The following is a 13,997-nucleotide window of genomic DNA, read 5'->3' as shown; positions in this document are numbered from 1 at the left end:
AACTAATAACAAACTGGAAATGATCAGAGAAGTCTAGGACCATTGAGAGTACCATAGAAGGATGTGAATGGGCACCTGGGCACATTAGCACTAATTCCAAAACCTGGGACCAAAAAGAAATGCATCTTCCCTATAAATCTCATGGCCTCACACTTCCTTCAGCCTTCTCTCTGCATCACCTTTTCCATAAGTGTAATGCCCTTCCACCAGGAGCAGCTTTCCTCCTCTCTAGTGATTCCTGATAAGCATCCCATACCCTCATCTCTCCCCTGCCCGGCATACTGCCTGAGAATCACTATTCCCATACTCCATTTTATACCTCAGATGTCTTATAACTACATTTGGGGTATGTAGAAATGAAGAACGCATATTTTTGCTGATTTTTTAAAGTAAAATTTTAAAGGCTAGTGTAAGTATTTGTTTTCTAGGCCTTACTCTCTTACTAAGTTGCTCTGCAATGCTGTGCAAACCATTTCATCTCTCTGTGCTTCAGTTACACAAATGTTGAAAAAAAAAAAAGAGGCTGGGTAATCCCCTACAGATAGAAGGTAGATTAGGGTTTGCCAGTGGCTGGGGGAGGGAGGAATGGAGAATGACTGCCAAGGGCATGGGTTTCGTTGGGGTTTTTTGGTGGGTGATAAAATTTTCTCGAATTAGGTAGTGATACTTGCACAACTTTGGGCACATCCTAAAAACCACTGAATTGTTCACATGAAAAGGGTGACTTTCATGGTGAATTTTATCTCTAAATTAGATTTCAAGTAAAAAAAACTTCTGGGGGAAAAAAGAGGCTGGGAATTTTCAAATGTTCTAAAAAAGATTTTTTTTTTCTCTGTCCCTGTATGCATGCTGACTTTAGAACAGGCCAATAAGATTTAATATTAATAATACTTTTGTTATTCAACAGAATCGAGAAAGTTAAACACACATGACTCTCCCAGCATAGTATTAGCTGGGGTGTGGAAATCATTTGATGTTGGAGTTTTTCCTAAAATTTCAAAGAAACCTCAATCAATCCTCTTGGAGAGAAGGTAGAAATTATTGTAATTTCCCCAAGAAGGTGAAATGAGTTCCTGAGTTGTATAGTTGTCCACAGCAGAACTGAAGACTAGAGAAGTCCTTTTAACTTGCTAATAGTCACATAGTACTTATTCTTCTGTGCAAGTTTAATCTTTGCAGGCAAACTTGGAGAGATGACCCTGTTGTTTACTATACATCAGTGGTGCTCTAGGCTATCTGATCCCCATTTTACCTTTTCATGTGTGTACACATGCATTTAATCCTGTTCAAACAGGAAAGGGTAGGTTTTCTCATTATTTAGTCCTCCTTTATTTAGTTAGTGCTTATTGAGCTTTTGCTGTATGCCAGATGCTGCTGTATTCTCTGAGTATACATTGGGAGGTGAAAAAAGCAAATGTACTTCATAAGATAGTATGCAGAATTCATGTTCCAGTGGTGGAGACAAATATTTACAGGTAAACAATGTGCAAGTACAACTTTGTGAAACAAAGGAAAATAGCCAAATGCTGCAAAGGAAAGGAACAGCGTGCACTAGGGGATGATAACAGTAGAGACTTAAGTTTATAGAGTTAAGGAACACTTCTCAGAGGAAGAAGATTTACTTTAAAACTTGAAAAATGAAGGAGGATATAGTTGGGCAAAGGCTAGAGAAAGAATAGCATATGTAAAGACAAAAGGTGGGATAGAGCAGGTGCTCAATCAAGAAAGTAAAAGAAGGTCAGAGTGGGTGGAGCCTGGTAGATGAAGAAAGAGTGAGACAGGTGGGAAAAGCAGTTGCAGAGGTAGGCAGAGGCCAGCTTATTCAGGGCCTTGGAGGCTATAATGGGTTGAATGAAAAGAAGATATGTCCACAAAATGGGGAAAGGATAAATACAAATGAGTTTTATGGCTAAGAGATTTCAAAATGAGCTGGGAGGTCATTCCAGAGGTTAAGCTTATATATGTCCCAGCAGGATCTCATAGACTAACACAGTAAATATTGCCTCAAACAGGGGGGCTCCTGAGGGCTCTGGAAACATCCAGGCACTTTATGCAGGGCAGAGAGCTCAAGAGTTTGGCACCCTGCCAGTGAGCCCTACTTTGTAATTTATGCTCCTCAGTGTGACAGAGTTGGACTCATTTGTGGTTTCCCTACACATGGCTCTTCTGCCCCTTCTATTTGAACCTAGTCTTGATAGGTGTATGTCCAAGAGACTTAATTCTTTGGACTGCTCATGTGCCTGTTGGGCCCTGATTCTCCACAGACTTGCAAAACCTACTCTCCTGTTCATTGGACTCCCCCAGGACAATAACATGAAGATAATGATAGACAACACCAATCCCAAGGAACAGAGAGAGTCTGCAACTGCAAGGAAGATAGTTCCATCCATCTGCACCATGGGATCTAAGTCCCCTCTCAATTAGAGGTGGAGTGGGCATCACCATCCCAGAATCCTCAGGATTGGGGAATAACGATGGTCTAGAGTGAATTTACTGGTATTCTACTATAGACTTATTGTGATTCTAGCAATGGAGGAAATTATATCACTAGACAGTGGCCCCTGGAGTTGCTGAAGTTAGGGAGAGGGAAAAAGAGTGTATATAGGGGCATTTTGGGACTTGGAATTGTCCTGAATGACATTGCAAAGACAGATACAGGACATTATATATCCTGCTGTAACCTACAGACTGGAGTGGGAGAGAGCATAAACTACAATGTAAACTATAATCCATGCTGTGTGGCAATCCTCCAAGATGTGCTCATCAATTGCAATGAATGTACCACACTAATGAAAGAAGTTGTTAATGTGGGAAAAGTGGGAGGTATGGGGAGTGGGGCATATGGGAATCCCCTATATTTTTTAATGTAACATTTTATGTAATCTATGTATCTTTTAAAAATAAAAATATATATATATTTTAAAAGATAGCTCTAGGTACTATGTGGTTATTGAACTACTAATAGATAAATCAATTAGGCACTATTACAGTAATTCTAGCCAGAGATGATAGTGGTTTAAACTTGGGTGGTAGTGGTAGTCTTCAAACGAAGGCAGTGGTATGAACAAGGGAGAAATTTGGGAGTTATTAGCATAAAGATGATAAAATCATGGGAATGGATGAGATTTTGTGGGAAGAATGAGAACAGAACCCATATCTGAGTACTAAAAATCTCTAGCCTTTACATCAGAGGAGAAGACAACAAAAGAATCTGAGAAGGATAATCAGAAAGGAAGGAGGGAAAGACAGTAAAGTATAAGATATCATGAAAGCCAAGGCATAGGAGGGGAGAAGGATTATTTAAGAGAGAGAAGATATTAAATAGCCATTGTAGAAAAGGGAGGAGGGAATATTAGAGAATTGAACATTGATGTGGAGTGTGGAGGGCTCATGTGAAATAGTGATCATGAATTTATAGTGTTTCCAATCTGTCAAGCTTGGGGGGAGGAGTTCAGCAATTCTCACTGATACGGGTATAGTCACAGAAAAGGTAGGATGATTGAGATTTTACCAGGGGAATTTGAAGGAAGGAGGCGAATCAAGGGACAGAATGTATATGCAAGAAGGGGATTATAAATTGGATAAAGAGAGAAATTAAGATGGTGAGAAGAGAGCCCCAAGAGCATAAATAAGTGTATTGTTGGAGTTTGGGGTGAGATGGAAGCTACTGAGCAAGTGATCTAGAGGGAAAGCAAGTTGTCAGAGGATGGCGAGTTGCAGTTAGTGATTTGGGAAGTTTCTCAGGTTCTACTGATGACAAGATCCCAGCAGCTGAGAGGTCCTGTTGTCCTTTTGGTCTGATATGTTCTTCACTGCCTTTCTTTTCACTTGGCTGGCTCCTTCTTGCCTTTCATGTTCTGCTTAAAATGCCCTTGATCATTTTATCTAAATTAAGGATTCCATCCCCATGCAAAACTCTCATTATGACTTCATGCTTTGTCTTTTATGTCTCTGAGCATGATTTAAAATAGTATATTACTTATTTCCTCTTCTCCACTTGAATGTAAGCTCCCCATCTGGAGATTTTTTTGTCTATTTTGTACTTAGGACTCCCCTTCCAACCCACAATGCCATGCGTGTCTTAGGGACTCAGATATCTGTTGAACTAATAATGCTAGTAAGACAATGACTTGAGGTAGGTGAAGTGTGAAAGTGAAAATCACTGCTGTTTGAAAGAGTTTCAGGAAACTTGGTGTCCCCAGGCAGATCAAGGTGTAAGTAGTTACTGAAGAAGAGGAACTTACAGAGAGGAGGGTGTGAATATAAAGAGTTGGCAGATCATGTAGTGGGTGTTCCTCTGGCATAGTGGAAGATTTTAGGAAAGAGAAGGCATGCAGTTAAGCCCTGAATTTTAGCGTAGTTGCAAAACCTACCCTCCAGTTCACTGGACTCCAGGACAACTAAAAGGGAAATGATGATGGACAACACCCATCCCAAGGAACAGAGTATCTGCAACTGTAAGCAAGAAGTTCCATCCATCTGCCCCATGGGATCTAAGCCCCCTCTCAGTTAGAAACAGAGTGGGCATCACCATCCCATAATTCTCAATTTGGGGAGCTAACAATGGACTAAAGTAGATTTATTATTATTCTAGCAATGGGAGAGCTCTTATCATTGATGTAAAGGCAGGAGGCCACCAGAGATTCTGAGGGGTGGGAGAGGGAAGACTAGGTATAATATGGGGACATTTTTGGGACATTTGGGTTGTACTGCATGACATTGCTGTGATGGATATAGGCCATTGTATATTTTGTCAGAACCTACAAAATTTTGCAGGACAGAGTGTAAACTATAATGTAAACCGTGATCCATGGTTAGTAGCAATGCTTCACTGTGTGTTTATCAATTGTAACAAATGTACCACACTAATGAGGGATGTTGTTGATGTGGGAAAAGTGTGGGAGGGGGAGGGAGTGGGACATATGGGAATCCCTTATATTTTTTATGTAGCATTTATTTAATTTAAAGCTTCTTTAAAAATAAAAAAATTAAAATAAAAAAGAAAGCATGGGTGGCAGGGTCTCAGCTAAGGAGATACCGAGATCATTGTGGGAGTGAGAGTTCACAAAACGATTGATGACCAGAGAGTCACAAAGCTTAAGTGTCTGGTGATGCCTGGAGGAAATGAGAACATAAAACATGGCAGATTTAGTCTCAGTAAGCCCTTGGAAGTTGTTTGGGTCTTGGGTTTCACAGGACAGGTTGGGAAGTAATGAGAGGGAAGAGGGTAGGGGGACAACAATTGCCTGCAAGGTGTTTTCATCCTCTTTTTTAAATTTAATTTAATTTTTTAATTATCTTTTTTTGAATATATCACACAAAACGTTACATTAAAAAACATGAGGTTCCCATATATCCCACTCCCCACCCTCCACCCCTATCATTTTTAAAAATTATATTTCTTTGAAGATACATAGATGACAAAAAATGTTACATTAAAAAATATGAGGTTCCTGTATTCACCCCACCCCCACTCCACTCCTCCCACATCAACAACCACTTTCATCACTGTGGCACATTCACTGCATTTGGTATAATATATTTTGGAACATTGCTACACCACATGGATAATAGTTTACATTGTAGTTTACACTCTCCCCCAGTACATTTATTGGATTATGGCAGGATATATAATGTCCAGCATCTGTCCCTGCAATATCATTTAGGACAACTCCAAGTCCCCAAAATTCCCCCACATTACATCTCTTCTTCCCTCTTCCTGCCCTCAGCAGCTACCGTGGCCACTTTCTCCACATCAATGCTACAGTTTCTTCCATTACTAGTCACAATAGTTCTATAGTAGAATGTCAGTAAGTCCACTCTAATCCATATTTTATTCTTCCATCCTGTGGACCCTGGGATGGTGATGTCCACTCCACCTCTTGTGGATGTAGAAACTGAAAATTCAGTAACTTGCTTGAAGCTACACAGCTAGTAAGTAGAGCCTGGTTGAGCCTGGTTTGGAGTCTGATTCTGAAGCCCAGGCTCTTTTCTATTAGACCAATTAATCTCTTTCCCAGAGGGTCACACTCAAATTTATACAAACATTGGAAAAGTATTAAAGTTATTTTCTCATGTTTGTGCTTTAGAAGTTTCTATTTAAATTATGTAATTTTAGCATTGAAATTTTCACTCCCCCCTGTATTAGTCAGCCAAAGGAGTACTGATGTGAAATACCAAAAATTGGTTGGTTTTTATAAAGGGTATTTATTTGGGATAGGAGCTTAACAGACACCAGGCCATAAAATGTTGAGTTACTTCTCTCACCAAAGTCTATTTTCATGTGCTGGAGCAAGATGGCTGCTGACGCCTGTGAGGGTTCAGGCTTCCTGGGTTCCTTCCTCCCAGGTCTTGCTTCTCTCTGGGTTCAGGGTTCCTCTCTTCCCAGGATTTGCTTCTTCCTGGGCTCAGGGTTCCTCTCTTCCTGGGGCTTGCTTCTCTTGCCTCTGTGAGCTTACTTCCCAGGGCTCCAGCTTAAGGCTTCAGCATCAAACTCCAACATCAAAACTCCAACATCAAAAAACCCTCCACTCTGTCCTTTGCCATGCCTTTTATCTGAACACCCTAATGACGTGGCCCAATCAAAGTCCCAATCATAACTCAATCATGGTACAGACCAGATTTCCAACATAATCCAATATGTATTTTTGGAATTCATAACCATATCAAACTGCTACACTCCACCCTCTGAATTCCAAATGACATTTCAGTATTCAAAAAACCTTAAATTAATAACAATGCAAGTAGTAAATCATATCACAATCAATTTAAAGAAATACAGTTTGTCCTGGGACAAAGTCCTGTCTGCTGTAACCCTCTGAAACTTACAAAACAATTTAAATGTTTTCAATACACAAATGGACAAACAATAAACATTTTCATTACAATAAAGAGGAATTGGGAGGGAAACATGAGTCACGGGTCCTCTACAGTTCAATAAACCTGCAGGGCATCCTCCATTTGATTTCAGTCTGGAGTTATTCTTAAGATGATGGTTTCCTCTCCTTGGTGCCTTATGGGAACCCACCCTTTCCACATGCTTGTCCAGTGGCCATTTTCTTGGTTCCACCCTCATCAAGCATCTGGGTATCAACCAAGCTCCAGACCTCATTCTCCAGGGGTGATTGCCACACCTTACACAATCTTTGGGTTAGAGTCTTAACCCCCCTAGTACAGTGATGTGAAGACAACATTCCCCCTAACCTTTGGCAAACAGGCTCAACCCACTCAGAGCAACGAGTTAACCACCTGGCCTTCCCTAACCTTTGGCATGAAGGTTCAACCCTCTCAGAGCAACAAGTTGACCACTTGACCTTCCCTAATCCACAGGGGAAAGGTCCACCCCTCTCAGACCTGTGGGGTGCTGACCTTAACCACCATAATTCTTCAGGAATGTGCTCCACCCTTTCTGTACCCTGGGACAGTGAAACTCTCCCAGAACATGGGGTGGGAACATCCACCTTCTTCAACTGCTGGTACAAACTCACCTTCTCTGTACACATGGGTGGGGTTCCCTCTTGGCCCAAGGTCATGTCTTAATTCCAGATGTCAGCTTCCATGGTTTTCCTCTTAAAGCTGTTTCTCCTTCAGTCTTTCCTTTCTGTGTCCCTTATAGTCCAGGCTGACAGTGGTTTAGTTCATACAGTTCTCTCAAAAACCTTGTAGGTTTAGCATGCAAGAGGCAGGGGTCCAAGCCATCAGACAGTAAACTTTACACAAGTCTTTCTGAGATAACACCATCTTCAATCCTGATTTACAAGTTCCAAGTTTAGTTAAGTCCTCCAATGGGGTACTTTCATCTGGGAGCTTGATTTCCAGAGACTTGGAATTGCCAGAATAAGTTTCTGTTTTCTTTGTACCTGACTGTTCAGGCTTCAGTATATCTCTCTCGTCTAGCAGTTTCCTATAAGCTGCAAGCAGAAGCCAAGCTGCATTCTCTGGGTTTACTTTGAAAAATTCTTCAGCTAAATGCCCAGGCTTGCCATTTTCAAATTCTGCCTTCCATAACACACCAGGAGTTAATCTTGCTAAGTTCTCTGCAACTTTAAAACGCAGATCGCCATTTCTCTAGTTTCCAATAATAGTTGCATTATTTACTTCCAAGGCATCATAAAAAGTCTCTTTAGCATCCATATTGCTATCAACAGTCTCTTCAAAGCACTGTAGGTCTTTTCTTCCAAGCTTCTCATAATTCCTCCAAAAAATACCTATTACCCATTTATAAAACCATTCCAGCATTTCAGTAATTGTGAAAGCACTTCCCACTTCTCGGTGCCAAATTCTGTATTAGTCAGTCAAAGGGGTGCTGATGCAAAATACTAGAAATTGGTTGGTGTTATAAAAGGTAGTTATTTGGGGTAGGAGTTTACAGATGCCAGGCCATAAAGCATAAGTTTCTTCCCTCACCAAAGTCTATTTTCATGTGTTGGAGCAAGATGGCTGCCGATGTCTGTGAGGGTTCAGGCTTCCTATGTTCCTGGGGCTTGCTTTACTCTGGCTTCAAGGTTCCCTCCTTCCTGGGGCTTGCTTCTCTTTCCTCTGCATGCTAACTTCCTGGGGCTCCAGCTTAAGGCTTCAGCATCAAACTCCAACATCAAAACACACTCAACTCTGTCCTTTCCCATTCCTTTTATCTGTTAAGTCCCCACCCATTGGGGACTTATGACGTGACCCAATCAAAGTCCCAGTCATAACTCAATCACACCCAGGTACAGACCAGATTGCAAACATAATCCAATATCTATTTTTGGAATTCATAACCATATCAAACTGCTACACACACACCCCTTCCCCCCTTTCATACCTTCAAGGTTACCTTGTCATGCACTCAATCCCTATTTAATGTGTGAGGGGTTTTTAGGATAAATGATGGCAGAGAACAAGGTAATGTCTCCTTTTACTGATTGAATAGAAGCAGAATGATATTTTGGATTCTTAGGTTATTGTCCCTGCATTGAAAGCATAATAAAAGTTTGCCCGAAATTCTCTATTATTGTTCTTGATGGTAACCAGTGTAGTAGCTTATATTGAAGCTTCTTCTACTGATATAGTTTAAAATGTTACTCCTGAGTGCTAAAGTGATTTAGTGTATATACTAAGAGGCAGTGTAGTATAGAGCAGTATTTTTCAAATTTCAATGTGTATCAGAATTACCTGAGAAACTTGTCAAAAATTCATATTCCCAGGTCTCATCCTAGAGATTGTAACTTATTAGATATATGCATTCTAACAAGGCTCTTGTAATTCTAAGGGAAATAATATAAAAAATTCATGCTTTGAAAAGCTCTGTTTTATTGTTTAAAAGGTTAAGCTTTAGAGTCTAACAAAACTGGGTTAAAAATCCAGTTCTACCAGTCTCCTCATTAAGCTTCAGTTTCCTCATTGTAAAATAGTGATAATGGTATTTACTCACCTTGTTCTGAGGATTAAATAAAAGGATGATTATGTAGTACTTAAAAGTACTTGGGCCCTGGTAATAACTCAGAAAAGGTTTATGTTGTGTGCACTGTGGACCATAGTTAGTGCCAACAGTCTGATCATGTTCTTCCATAATCTCTAACAAATATTTCACAACAATGTAAGGTTTTGATGGAAGGTTGGGGTATGAGAATTCTGCACATTATGCATAGTTGTTTTGTAAGCTCACAAATTCTCAAATTAAAAAAGCATGTGACACACCATTCAGAAGAATATTTCTAATAAAACAAGTTTTAACAGCTGTGAAAAAAAAAATTGTGTTGCTGCTATTGCCAGTCTTCGAAGAGATGTGAAGTTGAATAAGTAAAATTTCTCTAGATTTTTATCATTAAGGATTATTTTTAAAGCACCCACAGCTGCTTTAGACCCTGCCTATACTAGTAAGCTAATTACTTGGTATCAGCTAAAAGGAAAACCTCCTTAGTTATTCCCTCATTCGAATCAGAAAAATTTTAAGTTAGTGCAATCACTTAATTATATTATTATAAAGTGCTTCAATAGTACAAGCCAATTCTGATGTACTAAATAGGGTCTTGAAGTTTATCTAGTTAATACTGGGATATTGTCCTAGTGTACAACCTTCTACCTTACTTCACTTTAGGACTACAGGTATGTATGTCTGGGGATTAGGGTTTTTTTTTTCCCTTTTCTTAAAAACAGTTGTTGAAAATTGCTTCTCATAGATTTTCTTAGAAGCTTTATTTTACCCTGAAGAAGGCAGCTTGGTCTCTTTTGTCACTCAAAGGCCAGTGTAAACCTAGAAATGCAACAGAAAGTACAAAACCATGGTGCCCTCAAAGTAGAAAGCTGAGGTTAATTCTGGTAGTGGACCCTAAAGAAAGACATAATGGAGGTAGAAAAGATACAGATGAACTTCTGAAATAATTGAAAAATTCTAGAGTTTCTACATGAAAGGACTCTGAATTAATAGGACTCTCTTGCATACGGAATGAAAAGGCCTGAGAGGAAATATAATCCACACATAAATTTATGAAGGGCATTATAATGTAAACACGCATCTTTTTGTAAGTTATAAAATATGTGCTCTTTGACTCAGCAATGATTCTAGGACTTTATCCTAATGATGTATTTGCTCATATGGGAAATGACATGTGTACATTGCATATCATTTGTAAAAGAACAGAACTGAAAACAACCGATATATTTGTTAGTAGATTAAACTGGTTAAACAAATTAAGGTGTAGCTACATAGTAGAATGCTATGCAAATGTTAAAGAATAAGGTAGACTTCTGCCTGTAGTCTTAACAGAGAAATTGGTACCAACTTCTTCCCACTAAAAATAACTATAAAACTAGCAAAATATATGAGGCAACTATTTTCATGCGTTGAGGAACAGGCAATGTAAAACTGTAATCCTCACAAGACACAAAACACACAAAGTGAACCTCATGATCTCTTTGGCTTTCTCCCAGGGACAGTTTTCCTGCTGCATCACAGAACCAGTAAAACTGAGCTGGGGAGGCAGAATCAGAGTTCTGGGCTGGTTGGGGGATGGAATCTGTGTGACAGGATTCCCACCAAGAGCTTGCTGAGCCGAGTGGAGGGCTGTGTGGGGGTCCTGTAATCGAGGGCTGGACACGTGTAGGGCAAGATCTTCATGGCGCAGCAGAGATGGCTTACTGCTGGGCCGAAAGCTGAATGGTGATACCAGTGACCATGCAGTGCTGGGCGCCGCTAGTCTCTAGGTCCGCAGCAGAGAAATCTCACTCGGCACCTCAGGCATTTGGTTGAGACACTAGAAAGGCAATGCCTTAAAGAATCAGGACCACAGCCTAATTTAACAACAGACACAAAAACTGGAGGCAGTACCAGTTCTTTTCAGAAAGTGGTATTCCTGGGGTAACTACAGTTGATTTAGGTTAAGTCAATGAGAATGATAGAGCTTGGGTATACTAAAGAAATATTTTGCTACTTAAGATGACACCATAACTGTTGCCCTTTTGGATATGATGAAGAGCAAACATGTTTTCCATTAGTGTGTTCTTTACTGTAACCTCCGGAAATGAAGCACTGGACTAGGTGAACATGGACTTTGTTCTTTCTTATGTCCTAAACAGGGGTTTCTTGAAACAATCTTGTATTGTTACAGTATATAAATAAGTTGGGTTTTTTTTTTCTAATGGGTAGATTTACTAGTTAACATTTTACCTTAACTTCCTCATTTTGACATTTTATCTCAAAATAGACCAGTCAGATGATGAATAGTACAAGCTTTGACATTTTAAATTGTGGTAATGTTTATGTAGGGTGTGGTTCAATGGAAATGTATGAAAGCAAACTCCAGGTTGACATGGCCCAGAATTTTTTTTTTTTTTTTTTTACCATGGTATCACATTTTGGTGAGATAATTATTTCCTAAGAAGGAAGGTAAAGCAAGTAAGGAGGAAAATTCAATGTTGATTTTCACAGTTTTCAATAAGAATGCATTCATAGATTTTTATAATGTATAATTATCACTCTTTTCCTCTGTTTCCCTGAAACTATAGAGTGTACCCTAAGTCACGTTGTTGTAATTGGAGCACCTCTGGTGTCTCACAATTAATAGGCCTTTAAAACGCTTCCTCACCCTGTAGTTAAGTTATCCCCTTCCCTAAATCTTTTGTTCATCCTGCTCTCTCAGTCATTTCTCTTTAATGGGATATAGCATTTAATTGCTGATATAGCAAGAGTTGCTTTAATGTTGGTGTGTGGCCATCAACTCTAAATTATTTCTTTAGCACCCACTGTATACAATACACAATTCCAGTTATTATGGGGGAAATAATGGAGAAAAAAACTAAACAGTCTGCTTTGTCTAACAAAATCATAAAGGCTCAACCTTTGTATCTCCTTCTTGGATAAGCTTCATATTCTTACCCACCCACCCCCATTTAATTATTGCTGCTCTCTGATTCTCTAATACTAAGTTTTTCTGGCCCTTGTCATACTGAGTGTTAGGAACACTGTAAACCTTAGATTAATTAATGATTGAATTTTATATACTAACTCTTTCCCCTGCCTCTCTACCATTTTCTACTCAACCTACTCCATTCAGTCTTTGAACCTACCACTTCACTGAAACAATTCTTATTGCCAAGCCAACATTTGATTCTTGGCCTGGGGCTGATTTCATGGGCATCTGACCTGTGCAGCTAGCTGCACAGGGCCCTACAGTTAGAAGGGTTCCTTCTCTGCTCTTGCCATCTTGAAATTCTTAATAGCTTTTGAACAAGGTACCCTGCATTTACATTTTACCCTGGGCCCTGCAAATTTTGTAGGTGGTCCTGAATTTTGCAGGCAGTCCTGCCCAGGCCTAATCTTATTCAGTCTCTTTGAAGCATTTGACCCAGCATGTCACCCCCTTGTCTTCCCAGATACCACAATCTCTTACTTCATTGAGGGCTCCTTCCTTTGTTCTTCCTAGTCTGAGTTGGAAGTACCTTGGTCCTCTTCCTCCTCAGTGATCCCATCCAGGTTCCAGTCTTTATTACTTTCTCTAGGGTGCTGCTAACAGTAACAAAAACAAAAGGTAGAGTAATAGTATCTACAGTGAGGGTTTCCTGTGTACTAGACATAAATTACAAGTATTTTTTTTTATTTAATACTTCAGATATTTCATTTTGCAGTTGAAGTGTCCCAGGCACAGTGAGGTTGAGTAACATACCCAAGAACAGACAAGTAGTAAGTGATAGCCAGGATTCGGACCCAGTGAGTCTAGTTTAAGAACTTGGCCTCTTAACTACTACATTGTACAGTCAAAACCCCTTCCTGAGCTCCAGGTAAATATATCTATCTACCTACTTGTCATCCTCACTTGAAAGTGTAACAGGCATATCAAACTTACTATATCCACAAAAGAACTCTTGATTTCCACCCTGCCCCATCCCAAAATTCCTCTTCTGATTTTCCGTATCTCAATATGTAGCTCAACAAGTCACCTGTTACCTTTACTTCTTTTTTCCTCTTACCTCACATTTGATCCATCATTAGCAAGCCTCATAGGATCTATCAGTCCTGGATTTGCCTACTACCTTTCTCATCTCCATGGCTTCCAGCCTAGTTTAGACCACCAACATCTCCTGACTAGATTCTTGCCATAATGTCCTATTGATATCCTTCTTCATTTACATCTCCCTGTCTCCCTACAAAAGCCAAAGTGATATTTTTTTTCTAAATGTTTTAGTGAAGTATATGTACCAAAGTGCACAAATCACAAGGGTATAACCTGACCAGTTATCACAATGTGAACATGCCCATGTAGCCAATACTGAGATCGAGAAACATGACATTTTCATTACCCCAGGACCCCCACCCCTTATGCACCTGTGGTGATTTGAAGCTATATGTACCCCCCAAAAATGTGTTCTTAAACTTAATCCATTCCTGTGGGTATATACCCATTGTAAGTAGGATCTTTTGATGAGTCTACTTCAGTTAAAGTGTGACTCACTTCATTCAGAGTGGGTCTTAATCCTATTACTGGAGACATTTATAAACGGAAGCAAGACAAAGAGAAAGT

General features: G+C 39.7%; 1 protein-coding gene across 2 annotated transcripts in view; it reads left to right on the top strand.

The window, feature by feature from the left end:
- Window positions 1-13,997, top strand: part of POC1B (POC1 centriolar protein B) — a 104,824-nt gene that overhangs the window by 6,794 nt on the left and 84,033 nt on the right. The window lies entirely within an intron of this gene.

Source organism: Dasypus novemcinctus, chromosome 12, assembly GCF_030445035.2.
Source record: "Dasypus novemcinctus isolate mDasNov1 chromosome 12, mDasNov1.1.hap2, whole genome shotgun sequence".
NCBI lineage: Eukaryota > Metazoa > Chordata > Mammalia > Cingulata > Dasypodidae > Dasypus > Dasypus novemcinctus.
This window is presented reverse-complemented; position numbering and strand designations above follow the sequence as displayed.